The sequence below is a fragment of the Macaca fascicularis genome, chromosome 12, assembly GCF_037993035.2.
Source record: "Macaca fascicularis isolate 582-1 chromosome 12, T2T-MFA8v1.1".
Classification (NCBI taxonomy): domain Eukaryota; kingdom Metazoa; phylum Chordata; class Mammalia; order Primates; family Cercopithecidae; genus Macaca; species Macaca fascicularis.
The window spans coordinates 72,634,017-72,653,824 of NC_088386.1; the positions used below are offsets into that span (position 1 = coordinate 72,634,017).

The 19,808-nt window shown below is 35.9% G+C and overlaps 1 long non-coding RNA gene across 1 annotated transcript; it reads right to left on the reverse strand.

Annotated features, from left to right (window-relative positions):
- Nucleotides 1-13,531: 13,531 nt before the first annotated feature.
- LOC135966434 (uncharacterized) lies at nt 13,532-14,184 on the reverse strand. Its single transcript, XR_010579754.1, has 2 exons — nt 14,110-14,184; nt 13,532-13,703 (listed from the first exon to the last, which is right to left on the reverse strand). It is a non-coding gene; the product is annotated as an uncharacterized lncRNA (long non-coding RNA).
- Nucleotides 14,185-19,808: the final 5,624 nt, after the last annotated feature.

Genomic DNA, 19,808 nt, shown 5'->3' on the forward strand with positions numbered 1-19,808 from the left:
TAAATTTACATAAGTATGAGATAAGAGGGAACTCTCTGCTCCTAAGATTCTAGTCTTATGCTGGAAGACTCTAAGGCTTGCTATAAATATCTGTTTTTTGCTGTTTTGCTTTCATGTCTGGCTTCTCTCTTACCTTCTTATGGAGCCAGAAATAGAAATAACTGCTTAAGATGATAGATACCCCAATTACCCCAATTTGATCATTACACATTCTGTGCATGTGTCAAAAGATCACACATGCCCCATAAATATGTACAGCTATTATATACCCATAATCATAAAAAAAATTATAAATAAATTTTTAAAAAGAAAAGTAAGATAAACTTTTCAAAAATAAAAAATAGAAAGACCCATGCGCTGGGATGGTACTCTGACCACACCAGTAAGCCTCCTTCTCTGGTGCATCTCAGGAAAGGGTGAAATTCGTTCACATAAACAGCACTCAGCCTGACCAGCTCAGATGTGTTTCCTGAAAGTCTAAACCTTCATTAAAGCATCCAGGACTACATTATAACTTTCTTGGGCTCCTTCCTACATAAAAAAGTAAAGAAATAAAACTATGTTTTATAATTCATTGGTGTAAAGATGAATATATTAATACTATATATCAAAACATTTTATTTGACCTAACAGTTCATTTTTTTCTTCTGATTTTAAAAGAAATTAAAACAGGCTGTGTGCAGTGACTCACACCTGTAATCCCAGAACTTTGGGAGGTCAAGGCGGGCAGATCATTTAAGGTCAGCAGTTCGAGACCAGCCTGGCCAACATGGTGAAATCCTGTCTCTACTAAAAATACAAAAATTAGCCAGGTGTGGTGGCGCTTGTGGTCCCAGCTGCTCGGGAACCTGAGACAGGAGTATCGCTTGAACCCCAGAGGTGGAGGCTGCAATGAGCTGAGATCCCACCACTGTACTCCAGCCTGGGCGACAGAGCAAGACTCCAGCTCAAAAATAAATAAATAAATAATAAAAGAAATTAAAACAATTTCATAAGCCTCTAAAAGCATTGTAGGCCCAAGACACTGTGTCTACTATGCCAATGAGATGTTAGCCCGCATCTAACTATATAGTATTTGATATACTATATCAAATATATAGTATAATATATATGATATACTATACTATATAGTATTTGATATTAGGCCTACTATATACTATATAGTATTTGATATTAGGCCAAGTTGTCATAAACCCCAATCTAAGGTTCCTAGTTGCTAACTATGTTAACCAAATAATTATAAGGCATTAAAGATGCACTTGACTTTTATAACCCTCTATTACTAACCACAACATACAAGGAGAAAGCTCTGCCATTTCTGCATGCAGTTAGAGCAAGGATTATGTAACTCTTAGCACATATTCATACTTATCATATCACTGTTTTAAAACAGTCACTTTGTTCTCTCTGAATCTCATTTGTTGATGTATAGATGTATAAAATAGCATTTGCTGCTTTTTAAAGTATGCCTTTCACAAATCAGTTACTGATAAAGGAAGAAAGAAAATTAACATTTGCTAAGAGCATACTATATATCAGGCACTGTCTTGGGTGCCTCCACATGTATAGTCCAGGGAGACTAAGATTATTACTCCGTTTTTATATGTAAGGAAACTGATACTAAGTAACATGTTTAAGATAACAGAATTCAGTAATGGTAGAGCTAGAACTCAAAATCAAGTTATTTTGATTTCAAAGTCAATGCAGTTTCTACTACATCAACTAGATTAATTATATGGAATTATATATATTAGTGTTTTGGGGTAAAAAGATTTAGAATAACTTCATTTTAAAAGAGAAATTAGGCCGGGCGCGGTGGCTCAAGCCTGTAATCCCAGCACTTTGGGAGGCCGAGACGGGCGGATCACGAGGTCAGGAGATCGAGACCATCCTGGCTAACACAATGAAACCCCGTCTCCACTAAAAATACAAAAAAATTAGCCGGGCGTGGTGGCGGCGCCTGTAGTCCCAGCTACTAGGGAGGCTGAGGCAGGAGAATGGCGGGAACCCGGGAGGCGGAGCTTGCAGTGAGCCGAGATCGCGCCACTGCACTCCAGCCTGGGCGACAGAGCGAGACTCCGCCTCAAAAAATAAATAAATAAATAAATAAATAAAAGAGAAATTAACCAAAGGTCAGGCACAGTGGTTCACTCCCATAATCCCAGCACTTTGGGAGGCCAAGGTGGGAGAATTGCTTGAGCCTAGAAGTTCAAGACCAGCCTGGACAACATGATGAAAACCCCTTCAAAAAATACAGAAGTTAGCCAGGCATGATGGTGCATGCCTGTAGTGCAGCTACTCAGAAACTGAGGCAGCAGGATCACTTAAGCCCAGCAGGTCAAGGCTGCAATAAGCCATAATCGTACACCCATACTCCAGTCTGGGTGACAGAGTGAGACCCTGTCTCAAAATAAATAAATAAATAAATAATCAAATAAAAAGTACCCATTTTCTTTCCTCCTCCTTTTTTTTTTTTTTTTTTTTTTTTTTTTGAGACAGAGTTATCACTCTGTCACCTAGGCTGCAGTGCAGTGATATAATCATAGCTCACCGCAGCCTTGAACTCCTGGGCTCAAGTGATCCTCCCACCTCAGCTTCCCAAGTAGTTGGGACTACAGGTGAATACCACCAGGCTCAGCTGACTTTTTTTTTTTTTTTTTTTTTTGTCTCACTATGTTGCCCAGGCTGGTCTAGAATTCCTGGCCTCAAGTCATCCTCCTGCCTCAGCCTCCCAAAGTGCTGGGATTACAGGAATGAGCCAGCATGCCTGGCCACCATTTTCAAATTAAGTCAGTTATCAGGTAAAATCATGTCATCTAACAGAATCACAATTTTTGAACCAGAAGATACATTAGAAGACATGCCTAGTTCAACTCTTTCATATTCTGAAGAAATCCCAAAAGGACTTGTGACAGTGCCAGGATCACATAGAGAGAAATGTACCTACAATCATTGCTCCTCACTAAACACAAAAAGCAAAGAAAAAATGATCTATAAGTAGTAAATTTTAAAAAGAAGAGAGTTACATGAACAGAAAGTTATTCTGAAGCATTTTTCATGGTTCATACTGCTGCTAAATTGATATTTTTTTAATCAATCAGATGAACTTTTCTTTCCATCATCATATGCCCCAAATGAAGACCGAGAAAGTTAATTTCATACAACATTTTGAGTTGGTAGAGGCAGAGGCAACTGTGGGCTTCAGTAATCAAGGCCAACTCTTGTAAGCTACAGAAACTCAGCTGGACTTTGAAAGATGGTAGCAGCTGAACTTGCATACCAGAGTGCTTTTAGATGATCAGAACAAAGCCATGGATGAAACTGGTATTTGCTCTGAGCTTTAAAATTCTAGAAAGCAGTTTCATAAACCCTTCCTCCATTATATCTTACCAACCTGTAAATATTTTTTAAAAACAAATATATATGTGACTGTTTTTCAGCTAAAAATAAATACTTGTAAAAGTGCAAACAATACAGAGGTATATAGAGTAGAAAGTAAAAGTTTTCCTTAATCTTCTTCATGAATTTCATCCGGGGGCCCTTCCCTGTAGGTAAAGTTTAGTGTGTATACTTTCAGACCTTTTATAATGCATTTACACACCCACACACACACACACACACACACACAGAGAGAAGAGAGTCCTGGCATATCAAGAAAAGAAAAGCTGGGGCAGGTGGGGTGTATCGGGGGGAGATTGATTAGAAATAGACATGGCTGGCCGGGCAGTGGCTCTTGCCTGTAATCCCAGCACTTTGGGAGGCCGAGGCAAGCGGATCACCTGAGGTCAGGAGTTGAAGACCAGCCTGATCAATATGGAGAAACCCCATCTCTACTGAAAATAAAAAAATTATCCGGGCGTGGTGGCACATGTCTGTAATCCCAGCTACTTGGGAGGCTGAGGCAGGAGAATCACTCAAACCCGGGAGGTGGAGGTTGTGGTGAGCAGAGATCGGGCCATTGTACTCCAGCCTGGGCAACAAGAGTGAAAGTCTGTCTCAAAAAAAAAAAAGAAAGAAAGAAAAAGAAATAGACGTGGCATGAACTAGAAGGACAGAAACTTTGGGAAAATAATTGAGATGTTTTAAAATGAATTAAAATATTTTATTTTCTGATAGGCAATGTAACCCATACATCAGCATTGGAGATGAAGCTGTATTATGTGTTTGATTTGGAACAGAAAATAAGGGAGGCAAGGTTGAAGATAACAGTGAAAGTCCTCTAGGTGGGTTCTGGGTGAGAGCAAAGCATCCAAAGAGCCCAGTTACTTTGGCTAAAATCGATTATAGAAATTGAAAGAAACAAGATTGTCAAGTACCTCAATCCCCAAGCTAAAGAATTTGGAGGTTTCTTTCCCTAAGCAATGAGAAGTCATTGTGGGCTATTGAGCAAGAAATGATATGACATAATTAATGTTTTAGGAAGATTCATCTGGCAGCAATGGGCAGGAGATAAACTCTGAAGTAATAGAGGCCAATTAAGAGGTTATTGGATCCTTAAGGCATATATTCCCAAGGAAATCATCTTAAGGTGAAAGGTTTACATACAAGTGTTTTTGCCACAGTGTTATAAAAGCAAAAAAAAAAAAAAAAGTTTTTAAGACATGCAAACAACTCAAATATCCAAAAACTGGAAGGTCATTAAGTAAATAGCGGTATTTGAAGCCATTAAAAATAATGTTTTTGAAAAATATGTATTGACATGGAAAATTCTGGTAATGCAAAGTTTAGTGAAAACACTGACACAAAACTGAATATGAGTTTGACCCCAATTATATAGAGGATTTCCTAAGGACACTGTTGTGATTATCTTGCCTTAGGAAAAGACTATTAGTCATAATGAACATGTTTTAGTCTATAATACTCTGCTTTGAGTAAATAAATTAGAGAAAAATTTCATGTATCAACATGACTTGGCTAAAGGAATGTTTTGATTTTTATTATTGGTGCAGGTTTATCTTCCTAAGCATAAGAAAGGAGGTGAATTAATAATAATTGCATTCCACTTCTCTAAGTAGGTTTTAGGATTAAAAAGGTCCATGAAAAGTAAGACCCACTTCGGATGTAATGACACTGAACTAGCAGGGAACAAATGTCAGATCACAGACCACCTGCAATGCTGATGTTTAAAAACAAAACCAAAAATTACACCTTTATTCCATTTGGAAAGAAAAAAAATCAAAGCAGTAGCAGTGGTTATTCCTGGGAAATGACACTATGGATGATTGTTTCATTGTTACATTTAGTAAGTTTACATCATTTTGATAATTAGGGAATTGTTTGGTTAATTGGGTTTATTTGTTTGTTTAATAAAGGAGCAAGTGATTAAGATTGTGACATGCAAAAGCAGAGAAACAAGAAAAGATGCAGCAGTGCCTTCTGATTCAGGATATAAAGATGATAAAACATAGTTTACAGTGTACATGGACTTCATAGACTTTCCTAGTAAAGCAGAATATACACGTTAAAGAAACCTAAGTAGGTAACTTTCTTGGACTTTCCCAAAGAAAGTTTACTTTATGGCAGTGGTCCCCAATCTTTTTGGCATCACAGACTGGTTTCATGGAAGACAATTTTTCCACAGACAGGGCTGAGGGATGGTTTGGGGATGATTTAAGCACATTACAATTATTGTGCACTTTATTTCTATTGTTATTACATTGTAATACATAATGAAATAATTATACAACTCACCATAGTGTAGAATCAGTGGGAGCCCTGAGCTTATTTTCCTGCAACTAGATGGTGGGAGACACTGACAGATCATCAAGCATTAGATTCTCATAAGGAGCGCACAACCTATTGTGTGCAGGTCACAATAGGATTTGCACTCCTGTCAAAATCTAATGCCACTGCTGATCTGACAGGAGGCAAAGCTCAGGCCACAATGCAAGCGATGGGAAGTGGCTGTAAATACAGATGAAGCTTTGCTCGCTTGCCTGCTACTCACCTTCTCCTGTGTGGCTTGGTTCCTAACAGGCCAGGGACCAGTATCAGTCCATAGCCAGGCTTTTAGGGACTCCTGCTTTATGGGATAAAGTAAAAAAGTGAAAAAAGTGCAGTACATTCTCTCTACCAAAAAACATCTAAGATGACTTTCAATTGACACTATTAGTATGGTAGTACAATAGAGGAGCATTTCAAGATGTCTTTTTTATTTTTATTTTTATTTTTTGAGATGAGGTCTCGCTCTGTTGCCCAGGCTGGAGTGCAGTGGTGGGATCTCGGCTCACCGCAAGCTCCACCTCCCGGGTTCGTGCCATTCTCCTGCCTCAGCCTCCCGAGTACCTGGGACTATAGGTGCCTGCCACCACGCCCAGCTAATTTTGTTTTTGTATTTTTAGTAGGGATGGGGTTTCACCGTGTTAGCCAGACTGGTCTCGATCTCCTGACCTCGTGATCTGCCCGCCTCGGCCTCCCAAAGTGCTGGGATTACAGGCATGAGCCACCGCACCCAGCCTTTTTTTTTTTTTTTTTTTTTTAATCTCACTCTGTTGCCCAAGCTGGTGTGCAGTAGTGCACTCACAGCTCACTGCAGCCTCAACCTCCCAGGTTCAAGAGATCCTCCCACTTCAGCCTCCCAAGTAGCTAGGACTACAGGCAGGCACCACCATGCCTGGCTAATTTTTCAATTTTTTGTGGAGATAGGACCTCACTATGTTGTCCAGGATGGTCTCCAACTCCTGGGCTCAAGAGATCCTCCCACTTCCCAAAGTGCCAGGATTATAGACATGAGCCATCTTGCCTGACCCAAAATTTTGCTTACTAGTCCAAAACAAGCAAACACAAATAAAAAAGGAAAATTCCCAGTATTACTGTGGCATTTTTGAAGGACACTGGGTGCAGATTCATCCTTTTCTTACACAAGTTTTCAAATCATCGTTCTATAGATCTTAGCGCTGCAGCTACTTCATAAATGCTAATAGGACCATAAAGTTACTTTAACAATATTTACTAAGTAAGATGGAGTCTCCTACATTATCAGTTTATTCTCCATTTTCAGTCAATATAGTCAACAGGCAAATTCCATTTTGTCATAAAATTTCTATTTCTATTATTTCAATCGTTAAACCAAGTGGTAATGAAATGACAATTTATAGTCCCTGCTATTACCAGGAATAACCTAATCCCTGCTGCCCACAGTCTTTATGCAGAAATGACGGAGGCCTTCCTTCCAGCCCCAACTTCCCCCAGAATAAATGGACACTTAGGGATCACCCAGAGCTTGCTGTCAACTCTAACAAGAATTTCCCTGGATAATTACGTAAAGCTCAACAATAATGTAGCAAATAAAATTAAATATAAATCAGATATATTTATACTTCCACTAATTAAAAGTAACAACTAAGAAAAGTTTATACCACAATCTATGGGACATTGGTTTCTGTATTAGCAAAAGATGCATAATAAGAACATAACAAGAGACTAACACATTTCACATTGTGTGTTTGTTTCTTTCAGTTTGGGACATGTTGATGTTTCTTAAAATTTCACACTAGAAGGAATAGTCCTCCTAATTTGTTTTTGGACCTCTGCATTGCTAGCTGACCTGAAACCGGTAGATTAAACTTCCTGTGGCCCACTGACCTTAGAAAAAAATTATTGAGCAAATATTTATTAACCAACTACTCTCTCACATGCATTATTCAATAAATAAGTACTGGAAATGATTTATTTCACCAGTAGAAATTTAGAAACCACTAATTTGTTTTCTGACTCTTAGCCATTAGACATTCTTCCTCAAAGCCTTCTCTACTCAATGAGATGAAAAGTAGTAATACGTAAGTTTTGAAAGTTATTAACATAATGCTTTTAATTTATTCATATTTTATGAATTCTATTTCAAACACAAAACCTAAGAAAATATATATAACACTGCTAAACTTCAAAACAGTAATATGCCAGTTAATAATGTTCCAAAAGTTCTTTTAGTATACCAAATTCTAATACACCTGCATGTTTAGCAGCATGATATACACTGGTGCCCTCTAGTTGTACCGAAAATCTTCTGGTACAAATATGGCTGTAAGCTGAGTTTCCTCAGGCCTCCCCAACCTGTGAATACAAATGGAATCACACTAATAATAAGAACCCAAATTCTATTGGCTCTTGTTGCCACCTAGCAGAACCTCAGCACCTTATAAAAGAGTTTCTCAAGTGCTTCTGGAAGTTGAGGTGCTCTCTGAAGTCAGTTGCTCTCTAAAGTCAGGTGAATTCAGGTGTGCTCGTGAATACTCCCACTCTGGCAGGGCATCTGCTGTGACTCTCTCCCGCATCCATGTCACCAGATACTGCTGCCCCGTTACCCGCATGCACTCTCTGCCAGGAAACACTGCTGGTCTTCTGCCACCAGAGGTGCTAAAGATGTGTGGTGGGATAGACACATTGCCTGAGCTCTGTCTAATGTTGACTAACATGGACATGACAACCCATCAAAGGTACCAAACTCATGATGTTTCTGTGACTTTGTTCTACAAAATTTTAGATTTTGTTTGTGGTTTAATTTTTACAGGCAACTTGCTCCTCACGGTAACCAGACCTCTATTACTGGTCAGTGGTGCCTGGCTCTTCCTCTCTTCGGTATCTTTGGAGGCTCCTCGGTACCCTTTACAAATATTTTACTTTAGGTGCTAGCCCATGCATCTATTAGATGTATGTACACACATTCAACGAATACTAGTTTCCTCTAGAGAAGGTCTCTTTAATCAAGACTTGAGGTTTATAATTTTGAGAGAGATAATTTTTTGATTATAGCAAGTCATTATATTTCTTTATTAGTTATATAATTTCACCAAAATAATTTAAAGTATGAAACCCTGCTCTCACATAGTAAATGAATACCTGAAACCAGGCAAACAGAACCACTTATATTTAATGGTGTCATAAATGATTTGCAAAATATTTTAACTCATTGGTAACCCTTAGGGCTCTTACTCATAAGGAAAGAAAAACAAACTTAGAAATTATCTAACATACACAAGAGTTCTAATACCTCTCCTCTGTTTCACCTGATAATTTTTACCTGGCTAAATGCAAGTACAAGAAGTAATTGATAGTGGGTCTCAGGCTGGTTTTCTCTGCTGAGCTCTTTATTTCTATACACTTATTCCCCAACACACACAGTGGTTTTCTAACTGGTTATCAATCTTAGCAATGGCAGGTAGCCTTTCCATTCTGCTATGGTTTGAATGTGTCCCCCAAAGTTCATGTGTTCGAAACTTAATCCCCAATGCAACAATGGTGGGAAGTGAGTCCCAATTAGAAGTGATTCTGGTCATTACGAGGGCTCTGCCCTCATAAATGGATTAATGTTGTTATTCTGGCAGTTGGTTAGTTATCATGAGAGTGAGTTGGATACAAAAACAATTTTTGCCCTTCTTGCCGTCTAGAAATCTATTCCCCTTCCACCATGCTCCAGGGGATGACACAGCAAGAAGATCCTTGCAAGATGTCAGCCTCCTCAACCTTGGACTTCCCAGCCTCCAGAACTGTAAGAAATAAATCTTTGTCCTTTATAAATTACTCAGGTATTTTGTTACAGCAGCATAAAATGGACTAAGATGCATATTATAGTTTAAGATCAAGAGTTCTGAAACATGATACCAATCCTTGCTTTATCCCCTCACTTGTTTCAGCACTCCCTGATTCTGGTGAATATGTCCGGGCTACTTGTTAGCAAGAAATCCTAATTCCACTGCAAAGCAGAATCTCCACTCTTTCCATTCTCAAAGTCTTGGTTCATGTTTTAAGAGGTGGCATAACACTGCAGTCGAGAGCATGTACCATGGAAACAGATCACCCAGGCTCCACTCTCGGCTTCACCACTTATCAGTTGGGTGACCATGGGCAAGTTACTTAAACTCTCTGAACTCCAGTTTTCTCATTATTGGAAGAGGGGTGATGATAATAATAGAAACTTCCTTAGGGTTGTTGTGAGGATTACATGAGTAATGCCTGTAAAGAAATTAAAACTATTCTGCTGAGGATGTAAGGCAGCAAAGCAAGCAAGGTTTTTTAATAGTATACTAAATACCATTATCTTACCCTAAATTTAAAAGCACTCTCCAGATATGTGGTCAGTGGCTGAGAGACATTGAGCAAGTATCTCCCTAAACCTCTGTCTCTTCATCTATAAAATGGTGCTAATTGAAATAAAAACATGTAATTTACTTGGCAATTACCTAACATGCAGTAAACATTAATATTAGCTCTTATGTCATCTATAAAACTAATCTGTAATTATGTCTGCTTTACTGGGATATTGTAATAAGATAACATAGGTAAAGTACTAGCATAATGATTTAATATTTATTAAGCAAAGGGTTAATATATAGTTTTCTTTTTCTCCACACTTGCCTTTTTTTTCCTTTTGAGACAGGGTCTCACTCTGTCACCCAGGCTACAATACAGTGGCATGATCGCAACTCACTGAAACCTCAACCTCCCAGGCTCAAGCAATCCTCCCACCTCAGCCTCCCAAGTAGCTGGGACCACAGGCATGTGCCTCCACACCTGGCTAATGTGTAAATTTTCTGTAGAGATGGCGTCTCCCTGTGTTGCCCAGGCTGGTCTCAAACTCCTGGGCTCAAATGATCCTCCTGCCTTGGCCTCCCATAGTGCTGGGATTACAGGCATAAGCCACCATACCCAGCTTCCACACTTGCTTTTTAAAGCCCCTAGGATTACTGATCATTTTTTCCTGAATTGCTTTTACTTTTCCTTTGACAGCTATACCTGGAGGTTTGAGCAACGCAGAGAACCTATGATTATATAAACTCTGTCTGTTACCAACAACCTCCACAAACCTACCATTGATAAGCAAGTCTTTATTGAATGTGAAGATTTACCAGAGTAATTCTACTTCAAAAAAGGTAGTTGAGTTTCTGGCAATATAGCTGACCAAGTATTAGGACCAATCTTCCCAACTAATGACTAAAAATGCTGGATAAAATATAAAAACGTCTTCAAGAAGGCATATGAGAGCAAGAGTAAGCAGTACCTAAGAAAGCAACACTGAATCAGCTATATTCTCAGGGCATTTGCTGAACTCAGTGAACTTGAGCATAGATTTTTATGCTCTGGAGACAGAAGACACAACTCAGGGACCACCCAAGTTGGAGTATCCTATATTAGAATCCTCATAAAACAGGGGCCCAAAGGCATATACTCAACAAAAGAGGGGACTAAAATAACCTATACACTTTCACCCGCACTGAAAATTGCATGGAAAACTAACAGCCTCAAAACTTGGCAGTGTGTAGAGTGGGTGAAAATTATACCCTAAGAATTTGTAACCAAAAGCTGGCCCTCACACAAGTTTGCACAGAAATTCATACTTTTGAAGCAATCTAAAAAAAAAATTTTAATGTGAAGTCAATATTATGTAAAGGAGTCTTAAGCTAATATATCCCAGGTACCTAAGAAAAGCAAATGTAAATCCTTGTAGGAAAAGGATTTTCCTACAAGGATCGTCCCCTTTCATTCTAGGACACAAAAAATCTTCATGGATAAAATTTCAAGGAAAACTAAACAATTCAAATGTCAAAATTAGTAACACACAGGAGTCAATGTTATAAGTAAGAACCAGCAGGAAAAAAAAAAGATAGCAAAATAGGACCCAAAAACTTTTAGATACTTGAATTATCAGATACAGAGTAGTAAAAAGTATGGTTAATGTGTTTAATATCAGAAACTTTAAAAAGTAGCAATTGAAATTGAGCACTCAATTGACAGATTTAACAACAGATAAAACATAGCATAATAGAGACAATTAGTCACTAGATGATAAAAATAATCAAGAATGAAGATCAAGGAGACAAAAGAATTTAAACTTTGAAAGGAACACAGATAAATTGAACTTTATCAAAATTTAAAAACACTTTTTTGTATCAAAGGACATTAGCAAGAAAGGGAACAAGCAACCTACAGAATGGATGAAATATTTATAAATCATAATTTGATAAAGGCCTGATATCCAGAATATACAAATAACTCCTAAAATTTAACAGAAAAAAAAAAAACAGCAAAAAGACAAAAAAAAATTAAATTAAAAACATGCAAAACAGGAGGCTGAGGCTACAGTGAGCCATAATGGTGCCACTGTACTCCAGCCTGAGTGACAGAGTGTGAGCCCATCTCAAAAAAAAGGGGGGGCGGTGGGGCAAAGGACTTGAATAGACTTTTCTTCAAACATATACAAATGGCCAATAAACATATGAAAAATCACTAACTATATTTCCAAAAACCAACATAAAAAATAAAATGACAAATTGAAAACAGAATAAGCAGGATGCACAATATCATTAGTCATCAGGGAAATTCAATCAAAAGGACAGTGTTATGCCACTTCACATCTACTAGAATGGCTACAGTTTTTAAAAACTGAAAATAACAATGCTAATAAGTATGTGGTGAAATTGGAACCTTCATACATTGCTGGTAGAAATGTAAAATGATGCAGCAGCTATAGAAATATTTGACAGAGGCCAGGCATGGTGGCTTAGGCCTGTAATCCCAGCACTTTGGGAGGCCAAGGCAGGCGAATCACCTCAGGTCGGGAGTTCGAGACCAGCCTGACCAACCAGGAGGAACCCCATCTCTACTAAAAATACAAAATTAGCCAGGCGTGGTGGCACATGCCTGTAATCCCAGCTGCTCCAGAGGCTGAGGCAGGAGAATGCCTTGAACCCGGGAGGTGGAGGTTGCTGTGAGCCGAGATCATGCCATTGCATTCCAGCCTGGGTAACAAGAGTGAAACTCTGTCTCAAAAAAATAAATAAATAAAAAATAAAGAAAACAAATATTTGACAGAACATTTTTCCTCAAAAAGCTAAACATAGAATTATCATATGAACCAGCAATTCCACTCCTAGTTATATACGCAAGGGAATATAACTGAAAGCAGGGACTGAAACACATATTTGTAGGGCAATGTTCACTGCAGCATTATTCATAATAGCCAAAAATTGGAAATAATCCATATATATATGCATATATATATGGAGAGAGAGACAATAATAAAAAGGAATGAATTTTTGATATATGCTACAACATGAATCTAAAAACCATTAACACTGAGTAAAATAAGCCAGACCCAAAAGGACAAATATTGCATGATTCCACTTAAATGAAATATTTAAAATAGTTGAATTTATAGAGACAGAAAGTAAATTAGAGATTTCCAGGAGCTGGAAGGAGTGGGTAATGGAAAGTTATTGCATAATGGTTTCAGAGTTTTCATCTAAGAAAAAGTTTTGGAAATTGTGGTGACGGTTGTCCAACATTGTGAATGTAATTAATGCCACTGAACTGTACATCTAGAAATAGTTAAAATAAAAAATTGTGTGTTATATATACTTTAACATAATTTCTAAAAATTAACAATGTAATAGATCAAAAAACATTAAATTGTACACTTTGAGTGAACTGTATGGTATGTGATTTATACATTAATAAATTTTTTAATAGAAAGAAAGCTTGTATTAATTAAGGTAGTAAGCTAGGTTGCAGAAACAGATAAACCCAAAACACAACATTACTCAAACCAAAATAGAAGTTTATTATTCTACTGTCACGTAACAGTTCAAGTTGAGCGTTCCTGGTCTGTGAGTACTTCTCTGACTGCAGTGGTTCAGCGACTGCAGCTCCCTCCATCTGAAGACTCAGCCATCCTCTGAGCCTGAGGCCTCCATATTGTCTGTATTCAGCTAACATTAGGGGAAAGAGCATAAAGGAGACACATTACTTCCTAAAAGCCTTGGCCTGAAAATGTTCATGCACATGGCCACACAAAGATGTAAGGAAGGCTGGAAAATGTAGGCTTTAATGCAGTTAAAAGATTATGATATTAGAGTAAAACAGGCTAACATATGTTTAAACAGAGTTCCAAAGCATAAGAAAGGAGTGAGAAGGAAGTGGCAGCAATAGTTGAGGAGATTATGACTAAGAATTTTCCACAACTGATGAGAAACAATAACCCATACATTCAAGATTTCTACAAATCCCAAATAGAAAAAATAAAAAGAAATTCACACCTAAGTACATCATAGTGAAATCACAGAACCTAAAGACAAAGATATACTAAAAGCAGCCAGAGAAAAAAAGATAGATTACCTTAAAGACAGTGAGACTGACAGCTGACTTCCCCAGTAACAATGTAATCAAGAATGGAGTAGAATAAAATATGCTGAGAAAATATTAAAATAATTATTAACTTATTAATCTACACACAGTAAATTATACTTTTTAAGAAAGAGAACAAATTAAGAAGACATTTTTATGACAAATAAAAACAGAAAACATCTGCCATTAGGACACCCTCACAAAGATGTTTGCAAAGAAATAAAGAGAAAAAAAAGCAGTAAATACTTTAAAAGTTGACTATACAAAACAAAATATTACGTGGGGTTAAAAAACACGATAGAATGAAAATATATAACAATAATAGCACACAAGGCGTAATTGAATTTAAAGTGTTCTAAGTCTTATATTATTGGGGAGACCATAAAGCAATGAATTAATTAAGTATGCAAGCTACAAATTTTTAAACCACTGAAATACAGAAACAAAAGTTATAGCTTCCAAACTAGTAGAGGAAAAAAATAGAATATGAAAAAATATAATCAATTCAGAAAAAGACAAGGAAGAAGAAAATAAGTGGTATAGAAAATGTGGAAAAAATATAAAACATAGAAGGTAGTAAAAACAAATCTAAATGTCTGCAATTATAATAATATAAATACACTAACTGCTTCAGTTGAAAGACAAAGTCAAGCCGTGTTTTTTAAAAAAATCTTGCTTTATTCTGTTTATAAGAGACAAGTGTAAAGCTTAAGAATACAGGAAGATTGAAGACATTAAAGTAAAAATGTAGAGAAGAATGTACGAAGCAAATATGAAACAAAAGAAACCTGCCAGTTCTGGTAGACAAATGCATTTACAGACAAATAAATATTATTGAACACAAAGACAATCATTACCTAATTATTAAAATTTTAATCATCTGGGAGATATGAATTATGTATTCATATATGTAATTATTCCTAATTACAGTCCAAAAATATGTAAAGTAACACTGACAGAACCACATGGAGAAACAGACATATTGAGAAATTTCAACACAGTTTCAGAAACTGACTACTGAAACAAGGCATAAATACTAGTAGTTTTATAGAAGATTCAAACAACACAATAAATAAATGTAAACTAATGGGTATATATGAAACTGTCCTCAATGACTCAACACTGCTTTTTTTTTTCTATTTTTTTCTTTTTTAGAGTCTCACTCTGTGGCCCAGGCTGGAGTGCAGTGGCACGGTTCAAGTGATTCTCCTGCCTCAGCCTGCCAAGTAGCTGGGATTACAGGCACAGGCCATCATGCCTGGTTAGTTTTTTGTACTTTTGTAGAGACAGAGTTTCACCATGTTGGCCAAGGTGGTCTTGAACTCCCGACCTCAAGTGATCTGCCCGCCTCAGCCTCCCAAAGTGCTAGGATTACAGGCATGAGCTACCACACCTGGCCTTCAATGACTCAAAATAAACATTTTTTTCCAAGCATTCATGGAACATTTTAACCAAATGTTCAACTATAAAGCAGTTTTCAAAAATTAAAAAACATATATAATATATTATATATAAATAAAATATATATATTATATATAAATATAATATATAATATATATTTTATATATATATAGTATCATACAGATACTGGGTTTCTGAAAAGATAAATAGTATCATACAGATCAAGCTCTCTGATCACAATGGATTTGCAACCCAAAAAAATACAGAATTAGAAATATCCCTATATGTTTGGAAATTTTTAAATATCCTTCTAAATTACTTAAGGATCAAAGAAAATATTGTAATGAACATCAGGAAACATTCAGACCCGATAACAAATAAAATATTACATATAAAAACTTACATTATAAGTAAAAGAAAGAAGTTAAAGGAAACTTAGAGGAAAATGTATAGCTTTAAATGCTCAAAGTATAAAATAAGAAAATCTAATAAATAATGAAAACTATATACATCTTAAAAGTTAGTATAGGAAGAGCAGAATAAACCCAAAGAAAAGAGAAGGAAATAATAGAAATAAAAATTAATGGATAGGAAATGAAATATTTAATAGTCAAAAGTTGGTTCTCTGAAAAAGCTAGTAAAATTTACAAACTTCTTACAATAAGAAACAAGAGAGATGACCCAAAAATTAAACCTAAAATAGTATGCCTATGAAATGATAATATTACATAAATGTATGACATTAAAAGGGGGCATAAATTCTAATGCTAGAGACATAAGATAATCAGGAGATGTATGAGTATTATTCCAATAAACTTGAAAATGTAGCTGAAATGATTCCTGTAAAATAGAACTTACTTAAACTGACTCAAGAAGAAAGCAAAAACTGAATGGTCCTATAACTCCTAAAGAAATTTAGTCATTAGTTTAAAATCTTTCCCTAAAGGAGGGATGAGGTCCAGGAGAGTTTATTGATAAACAACCACTATTCAAGAAACAATTTCAGTTTTAGGCAAACTGTATCAGATTATGGGGGGAAAAAAATGATACTACTCAACGCATTTTCTAAAGCTAGCATAACCTTGATACCAAAATTCAACACTGATGTTCAAAAGGAGGAATTTGCAGACCAATCTTACTCATGAACACAAAAACAAAAATCCCAGATAAAACACTAACAAACTGAATCCCTCAAAGTATTAAAATTACACACACACACACACACACACACACACACACACACACACAAAACGGCCAAATGAGTTTATTCGGAAATAAAAGCGAATTAAAGAAAGAAAAAAAATATAACTGACTACATTAACTATTGAAAGAAAATCATATGACTATCTCAACAAATGTATAAAAAGCATTTGATAAAAATCCAACAATCCTTTATAGTAAAAATTTACGGTAAACCATGAATTAAAGTGAACTTCCTTACTCTGATACTAGACATCTACCCAAAAATTTGCAGCAAACATCATATTCAATTTTGAAATTTTGAAAGCATTCCATTTAAATGTCATAAATAAGTTTCTGTACTCTCTATATACTTCGATGCAAAATTACGCTGGATACTCAGTACAGTACAAGAAAGCGAGGAAAAAAATAAAAGGGCTAAGGATTCAGAATGAAAGAACAAATCTGTCATTATTCAAAATTGATATGATTTTCCATAAAGATAAATTATTAAAATTAAGTTAAATAAATATGCTAATATAAAATCATTATTCAAAAGTGATTTCTAGGTATCCATAATAAGCAGAAAAAATTTAAAAGACATTTATTACAGCATCAAAAATATGATGTGCTTAGGAATAAATCTACCAAAGAGGTACAAGACTTTAGGGAGAAAAGTACAAAACATTATTGAAGGATATTAGAGAAGACTTTAATTAAGGAAGAGATATACAATGTAATAGGTATTTTTCAAGGGACGGGAGCACAGAACCTTAGACCAATGGAGCAGCATAAAAAGTCCAGAAACAACCCCACGCATAATTGCCATTTAACATATGACAGAGGTGCTGTTGAAGGTCAGTTGGAAAAAAAATGGATTAAAAAAAAAAATAGTGCTGGAATGATTTGTTTCAATATGAAAAAAACTTAAATTGACTCCTACCTCATGCAAAAAACAAAAATCTGTTCCAGGTAAATTAAAGATCTAAATGTGAAAGGCAAGAATGTCAAACTTTTGGAAGACGATATGGTAGAACACCTTTATGATTTCAAACTAGGGTAGCTCTTAAACTGGACATAAAAGGTTTAAGTTATAAAGGAAATTATTGACTACATTAAAATCAATGTCTTCTGTTCATCAAAAAGCATTATAAATGGTGAAAAGACAAGCTCAAACTGAGAGATGATTGCTACACACTAACAAAGTATTAAAATACAAAAAAATTTTTAAATGTTTGCAAATCAGTAGGAATGACAAACAACCAAGCAAAAAAATGAGGCATAAGTAGTCCATAAACACAAGAAAAGATGTTCAAACTCATGGCAAATCAGGGAAATTATAACCACAAAAGATCATTCGAAAATTGTCAGACTTAAGAAGTGTGATGACATTAACTGTTTACGAGGTTGAGGAGCAATGAGAATGCCCATACCCTGCTAGTAAGAATGTAAATTTGTACAGCACTTTTGGAAAACAGCATGTACCGAGTAAAATTAAATGTGCATATTCAGGTACTCTGTGATTCAATGTTCCCGCTCCTAAGTATATATCCTAGAGAAATCTTGTATATGTGTACCAGGAGACATGTAGAAGAAAGTGTGTAACAGTATTGTTTACAACACAGAAAACTGAAAAAAACCTAAATGCATTCAACAGACTGGATCTGTTGTGGTATATTTTCATAATAAAATACCATCGAGCAATAAAAATTAATGAGCTAAAGCTACAATCATCAGCATGGATGGATCTCAAAAATAAAATGTTAAATTAAAAGAAATAAGTTACAGAAGAATATGCGCAGTATGTTTTTATTTATGTCAAGTTCAGAAACAATCCAAACTAAACAATGCAATTTTTAGGGGCATAAATAGGTAGTAATGAGCATTAAAAAAAGTTAGGAAGGGATTAACAAAGTTCAAAATCGTGAATACTTTCAGAGAAGGAGAGGGACACATTCACTTCTGGAATATGGTACCTGTAATGTTTTATTTCTCAAACTGGAGACTAGATACAAAGTAATCCCTTTTCTTTTTCTTAAAATGTATGCATATATCTTTATACATTCTTCTGTATGCCTGTTATGTTTTATAGTAAAAAATATATATGTTTTATAATATTTGCCTGAATTTTCCAGACAAAATTTTTTTCTGAATTACAAGAATAATTATTTCAGTTTCCTCTTCTGGGGCTTGAAAAACAGAGTCACAGAACTTGGAGCGTTCCCTATTACAAAATTCACATAAGTACTTGTATGCACAATCCTTGTTTATTTAGCAATAGGTTTTAATTAGGCAGTGTAGGTTCTCAGAGTCACTCAAAGCATACTCAAAAATTATATCATAGCCCTTTTATTCTTAATTGCATTCATACTATCCAAGAAATATCACTATAGAGCAGTGCTGTCCAATAGAAATATATCATAAGCCAACTATGTAATTTATACTTTCTAGTAGCCACATTTCAACATCTGATCAATATTTCTTCTAATTATTAATGAAATATTTTATATTCTTTTCCCTACTCAATTTTCAAAATTCAGTGTGTACTTTACACTTACAGCACCTCTCGATCCGGACTAGCCACATTTCAAGTTCTCAACAGCCACATGAGGCTGGGGACTACCATACTGGACAGCACAGCCTTATAGTATCCAAATAAATAACGATCCCCTTAGCTTCAGCTTTAGAAATTAGCAGGAGAGAACCACCCACCAAGCCTCGGGGCATGTTAGGCCTCCAAACTACGAGAAAGAGTTCTAATTTTAGCATGAAGTAGTGGTAGGTACCTTATTCACACAGAACAATAGAAGTGGTCGTTTTTATCACATCTTTTCTCTTTATATCCCTGAATTTCCTCTGAAGTAGGCCTAACAGGAACTTCTTGTAAACGGGAAATAATAATGCTTTAGAGTTCTTAAGCCCATTTTCCTCAGGAATCTAAAAAATTTTAAGAATACTGGTTCATTAATCAACAGACTAACAACAGTCTTGACATACTCTGCCATTTAAATTTATGTATATTTAGAAAAATCAAGCCTTAGAATAGAATGGCTAACATCCCATCTAGAAACAGAAGCTGAACCAAGATCTAAGATTCGGACTCCCACGGC